The 6527-nt window shown below is 40.2% G+C and overlaps 1 long non-coding RNA gene across 1 annotated transcript in view; it reads left to right on the top strand.

Annotated features, from left to right (window-relative positions):
* The window catches only part of LOC112551281, a 190577-nt gene extending 184424 nt beyond the window's left edge, over positions 1 to 6153 (top strand). Inside the window, exon 6 of the long non-coding RNA XR_003095551.1 lies at positions 6043 to 6153. This is a non-coding gene — a long non-coding RNA (uncharacterized LOC112551281). The remainder of the gene's footprint in view (positions 1 to 6042) is intronic.
* Positions 6154 to 6527: the final 374 nt, after the last annotated feature.

Here is a 6527-nt window from a genome sequence, read left to right as displayed (position 1 = left end):
TCTTTCCCTGCATTCCGTGACTTTTCATTATTGACCCATTTCTCACTTGTTATTGGGACATCATTCTCTTTTTTCAGTTCTGTCTGCTCCTAACTGCTGTCAGTGAAAAACACAAGAAATAAACTGTCAGTCAGATGAAACCGCATGAAAATTGTTGTTACAGACACTCCTTTTCTTCCTTTTTCTGCATTTTTAAATCCAGCCATCATATATTTTGTTTGCCATTTGAAACAGAATTCATATGTACATGAATGCTTAAGGCTGATTTTCAAAGGCAGTCCTTTGCCTTGACTGGTCTTCAGTCAGGCTTTATTATTATATTACTGTACTATTATGACTATAATATCAATCTCACAAATTACTACCCTTTCTTTCACAGGTTATTTGGTTCTAGGCCAGTCCCAGCAGTATCTAAATTCAAACAGGGTGCATCTACATGAAGTTTACTGTAGAGCTGCCTAACTAACTAATAAATGTTTCTGCATTACATGTGTGCCCTTATTAGAGTGCATGATACTAATAAACTCCAGAGCAGGCTAGTAATAGTACAGTATAAGTACTAGTCTGCTCTGGAGTTTTTAATTCACAGCAGTGCACATGTAGGTGCAGCCCAACTGACTGAGGCATGAGCATGTTTTGTTCTAGGGGCTGCCCTCCAGTTAGCTCTATGCTGAAGCACTGTCATGCCCCAGCCAGCCCTTCCACAGCACACTAAGCCCAGTGGGAGCAGCTCTGGGCTTTTGCCAGCTGGGGCTGCTCTGACCGGGCTTAGTGTGCTGTGCATGAATAAACTCTGGGGCAATATACTCCAGAACTTATTCATGCACATTAATTGCACATGTAGATGCACCCAAAGTATTTGACATTTAGCAGGTCAATATGGAAATGATTTGTGCATGTATTTTATCACCGAGGTACTTCATTTTGCTCTACCTATTTAGTCTCTTTTTCTTTAATACCTGTTTAGTGTGAGTGCTTGTATATACATGTACTCCAATAGCAGGAATTCAGAACAATGCAACCAAAAATGGTAGAGAGATGAGCTGCCAGCTGGCCTAAAAGAAATATTTCCTAATTTGCTTTATAGCCTAAAATAAAAAACTTCAGGGAGCTGGGAAACCAAAATGTGTTTCTTGAACACCCAATTCTACACACATTAAATACAGTATTGATGTTAATTCCAAATCCCACAAAGAGAAGTAACAGTCCAAGTACATTTTTGCCTGAGAAAATCCTTAGACAGTGTTAAAGAGAGTGCGAGGACAAGACTTGGTAAGTATTACATTTGCATTCTCTGGATTCCTAAATTTCTTTCATGTGCCTAGAAAATGTCACTTTGTCTGGTTACCAGTGTTTGCTTGCTTAAATGCATCTACCAACCAGTTTCAGGGGTATAGGTTGTAGCCATGTTGGTCTAAGGCATAGGCAGACAAGGTTCTTTGTGTAAACCTTTTATTAGACCAACTCAAATAGTTGGAAACATTCTTCTTTACAAGCTTTCGGGTACAAATACCCTTCATCAGGCTGAGGAAGCATCTGCAGTTGGTCTGTGCTCCTCCTGGATGAAATAATAAAGAAACCAGAGACGGGTATGCATGTGAGAAAAACAGTCAGTGAAAATGTAAATTGAGGTAGCCCTCCAATACCACCACATTTACACTGAGGAGAACACCGGTGATCATCACCTCACAAATCTCAAAAGGGCTTTCACTCAACAAGGACACTCCTCCAGAGAGAGAGCACACTTTTGAAAGAACCACTCAGAAAGAACATGGAGAACAGCTGCAGTGCAGAAAGAAAATCCCCATGAATTGCACACCACTGATTATGAAATAACACCCCTCCCTGGAACCTATGTGGAAAATCCTCAGACAATTGCAACCCATACTAGAAGAAGACCCAATTCTTAAAGAGATCTTCCCAGAACCACCCATCCTAGCCTTTAAACAGGCACCGAACCTCACCAACCTCATCACCAGAAGCAAACTTACTATGACCCAAAACACACTGAATAGATCCAGACCATGCCATGACAAAAAATGTAAAACCTGCCAACATATTTCCACCCCCCTGACAATTACTGTGCCCTATAACAGAACCATCAACATTCCTGGGTCCTACACCTGTACCTCCAGAAATGTCATATATCTCATCCAATGCACCAAATGCCCTGATGGAAAATATGTAGGAGAGACCAAACAACAACTGCACATCAGAATGAACGTACACTGAAAATCTGTCAAAGATGAGAATACCCAATTACCTGTGGGGGCACATTTCTCACAAGAAAACCACTCTCTCTCCAATCTCACAGTGCTAATCCTCAAAGGGAATTTACAAAACACCTTTCATGGATGAGCCTACAAGCTTCACTTCATCAGCCTACTGGATACAAAAAATCATGGACTAAATATAGGCATTGGATTCATGACACATTATAAACTGCCTAATATCTGACTCCCCAGGTACCTCTCTACTATTTACTAGCTACATTCATTTCCTCCCTCTCCCCCTCTCCCCTTCTCTCACCCATTGACTACCTCAATTTACATTTTCACTGACTGGCTTTCTCACATGCATAACAGCTTCTGGTTTCTTTATTATTCCATCCAGGAAGAGCACAGACCAACTGCAAATGCTTCCTGATGAAGGGTATTTGTACCTGAAAGCTTGTAAGGAAGAATTTTCCAAGTATTTGAGTTAGTCTAATAAAAGATATCAGATTTACCCAAAGAACCTTGTCTACTAACCAGTAGCATTACTGGAGGGTTAGTAAGTCACGTTGCTTCTTGATATTCATATGGTGGCAAATATTCCCATTTAAATCCAACAGACAAGCATGAAGATTCCAATTGAAAAAAACCAATGTATATATATATCTTAAAGACTTAATCTTAAATCTTTATCATTTTCTAATTTTGCTAATTTTGCACCAGCAAGGGCACCAATTTAGAAGGGGCACAAGAATGGCAGTTGCTACTGTTGCTTGCTCAGCCACCATTGCTGCGACTGCCACCACGGCCACCCAAGGTACAGGAATTGCTTGTTATGCCTCTTCTACCAACCACCTACACATCTTGAACCTACAAATATTTGAACAAGTGACTAACTTCCTAATGTGAGTAGCTGCATTGAAGTCAACATTAGTAATTTTTAAATAACTACTTTCAGCATGATCAAGTGATTCTTCCATGTGCATATACATTTTCAGACTTGACTCTATGGTACCTAATTGATCCCAGATGGAGAACAGTAGTGTCTGTGACTTTAAATTAGGCAGCAATCTCTTCCTTTTTTATTTTTTCCTTATTTCCAGGTTGCTTAGTACCTATTGATATGCCTCATGGAAAAAAAGATTTATATCATGACACTGATGACTTATGATAGCAGAGATATATTTTGACTACTAGTACTAGCTTGTAAATAGCTTGGTGACTTGTTTACTAGTAGTTGTTTCATACTCTGGTTGTTGCATAGATGTCAACTCTGTTTTCCTTTATCTCAAGGAGGCATGAAGAGAAGATAAAAATGGGAAGGCAATAAATAGATGCAAAAACTCCCCTCTCCTCCCCCCGGCCCTATCACTACTGTTTGCCAATTAAACACTAGCTACGTTTACACCTCCCCTGCAGATCTGTGCATACTTCATAGTGCATTTTCATAGTTATTATATCAAAGACATAGAAAATTGTTCTTTAATTCAGTTTACAAATTTTGCAAAGCCTGCACAAAAAAAATGGCTTAATGTCTAGAGGAAGGCAAGCATTTATCTTGTAAAGTTATTAACATCTTTGTTTGCAAGGAGGATTATTATTTTTTTTCTCTCCATGAAACAATTTTTTGCTGAGACCAATAAAACTGTTTAGAGTAAATTGTGCTCCCTCTGTGCTCAACACCTGATTTCATCTGCTGCCCTGCAAGAGATGTCATCTCCCATGATGCCCTGCAAGAATTGCTAGGCTCAGCTGAAATAGAACTCAGTCGCTTTGACACTGAACATCTGGCGTGGTGTTTATTTGTTCTATTGCTCTTTTTAAATGGATGTGAAATATTAGAAGCCCCAGTAAAATTAGTTTTCCAGCCATCACTGCCTAGAGCTAGTTTAATAATCTGCTCAGTATATTTCTGGCATACAATATGACTTTATAACTTATTATTACTGAAGAAAAGAAAGACATTGTCTGGATCATTTGAAAAATCGTTTAGCATAATTGTACTTTAACATCCATCAGATTTATTTCATAATCAAATCCTCTTGCTCTTAGTGGAGAATGGAGCTTGGGCATCAGACTCAAAATAAATGATCCATTCAGTGGATTAGAGTTACATAAACTTGGTTTTGTTCTCTAATAATAGCCTATAGTGCTAATACTTGTTAATGTCTACTTAATTAATGTTCACTGCTTGCCCTCAATCCTATTCAAAGAGAAATACCATATTTAGTTGAATATAAGGGGACATTGGTTATAAGAAAACCCCCAATAACCAGATACTTTATATGGAAAAGTTATGAATTTGATATACTTTTCCATCTAATTATTGGAGGTTTGCCTTGAATTTATCCCTCTCCCACTGCTAAAGTAGGTAAAATAAATCTGAGGGTTTAGGCACCTCCTTCCCTGCTCCTTACTCTCAGACCCAGCTCTCCCTGAGCCTATGGAAGTGAGAAACAAATTTGAAAAAACTAGGCATGTCTAAACGTGCAATTAGTGTATGTGAATAAACTCCAGAGCCTATCACTCTGGAGTTATCTCTTCCAGGCATGCTGTTTAAATGTGTACCCAGGAACAAATAACTTTGGAGCAATTAGCTCTGGAGTTTATTCATGTGCAGCACATGGATGCTGGTCAGAGCAGTCCATGCTGGCAGTGGGCTCTGAGGGTCAGCCTGCCAGCCCAGGGCTGCTCTGACTGATGTGAGTGTGCTGTGGAGGGGCTGCCTGGGGCATTGGCGATGTGTAGGGGGTGCACATGGGTGCACGTGCACCCCCTGAGATTGGCGGTGCACCCCCTGCAATTGGCTATCGCTGCTGCCGGTGGCACCTGTGGGCAGTCATCTCTCGTCACCCCACTGCCGACACTGCTGCTGCCACCTGTAGGAGCTCTATGCTCACCGCCGTCATGCCCCTGACACTGCTGCCTGCGGGCAGTCGCTGTGCCCCCCCCAGCCTCTGGGGCCATGCGTTGTTCATGATCTGAGGCATGAGGGTACTTCAATGTGGGGCTACCTGCCAGGCAACCCTGCCAGGCAACCACCCTTGTACCCAAGCCAGCCTGTCAGCATCAACTCGAGCATTGCTGCTCATGACAAAACTCCTCACTGGGATAGTACTTGCAAATACAAGTCATGGTGGGCAAGGTTTAAACAGGGGAAACTCATTTTCTGAGAAGCGTAACGGGTGAGCCAGTCAACTAAAAAGAACCCACACCCAGTACACCTGGTGCATGGGATTATTCTGTCATAAATGCAGGACCTTGCACTTCTCTTTATTTTACCTCATGATATTTATTTTGGTCCAATCCTCTAATTTGTTTAGGTTTCTTTGAATCCTAACTCTACCCTCCAGCATATTTACTACTCCCCCCCTCCCCCCGCTTGGTATCATCTGCACATGAATTTTATGCATGTGCTTAAATCTATCCCTATTTAGAAGATTGCTTGTGTGCAACACATGCTAAAATTATATTGATGTGAAATAGATTTAAACTTCTGCCCTTCCCGAATAGGGGTGCATCGCTAAGTGGGGATCAATTCACTGGTTCTATGTGATGTCAGTTCTCCTTTCCTATAGTTGAAGGATATAATGAACAATTTCCTCCAGGGAGTGAGAGAAGCTGTGATATTCTAGCTTGGAAGTTGAATTAATAAATGTTAAATGTGTCATTTGTCAAAAGCTAATAATCTTTGTCACTGCACGAAAAAAGTAACCAGAGCAATTTTATATTTTTTCTTGGTGTCATTTCTGTTGAATTAAATTGTTTTCAGGCATGGGGTATGATTTCTTGCCTGTCAAAAATTACTCTTGAATTTATTTTTCTCTAGGAAAAAAAATCATTGAAATTGGTGTGAAGAAACACCTTTTATCCTTCTGGAAGTTCATTTAAGGAAGGTTTCAATGAGATGAGAGAAAAGAAAATGGGAAAACGACCATCCTTTGGAGGTGGGTTAATTTTAAGAAATTGAGTTAAAGCTGGAAAATTTGAGCTATAATGTAATTAGTGTCCTACTAATGTGTTTCACGTCAAGTGCAATGAAAAAATTAGAGGTGCTATGTGAGAGAACACACATCACCTTGCTGTTCACAGTGAATCTAGGTAAATAATGCTTTGAATCACGCAGTGTGGTTTTTGTTGTATTGTTGCAGTTGCCAAGGGCCAAATTCTTGTTTCTGTGCCTGAGAACAGTATTTGTCCAAAATGCAGTGTTGTCAACATGCTAGAGCATATGAATCTTAATCTTTAGGGCCAAATTCTGCCCAGATTTATACCAAGGTATATCTAAAATTTCTCTTGTGATTACATTGGGGT

The sequence above is a fragment of the Alligator sinensis genome, unplaced genomic scaffold (genome assembly GCF_000455745.1).
Source record: "Alligator sinensis unplaced genomic scaffold, ASM45574v1 scaffold1213_1, whole genome shotgun sequence".
Classification (NCBI taxonomy): Eukaryota; Metazoa; Chordata; order Crocodylia; family Alligatoridae; genus Alligator; species Alligator sinensis.
This window is presented reverse-complemented; position numbering and strand designations above follow the sequence as displayed.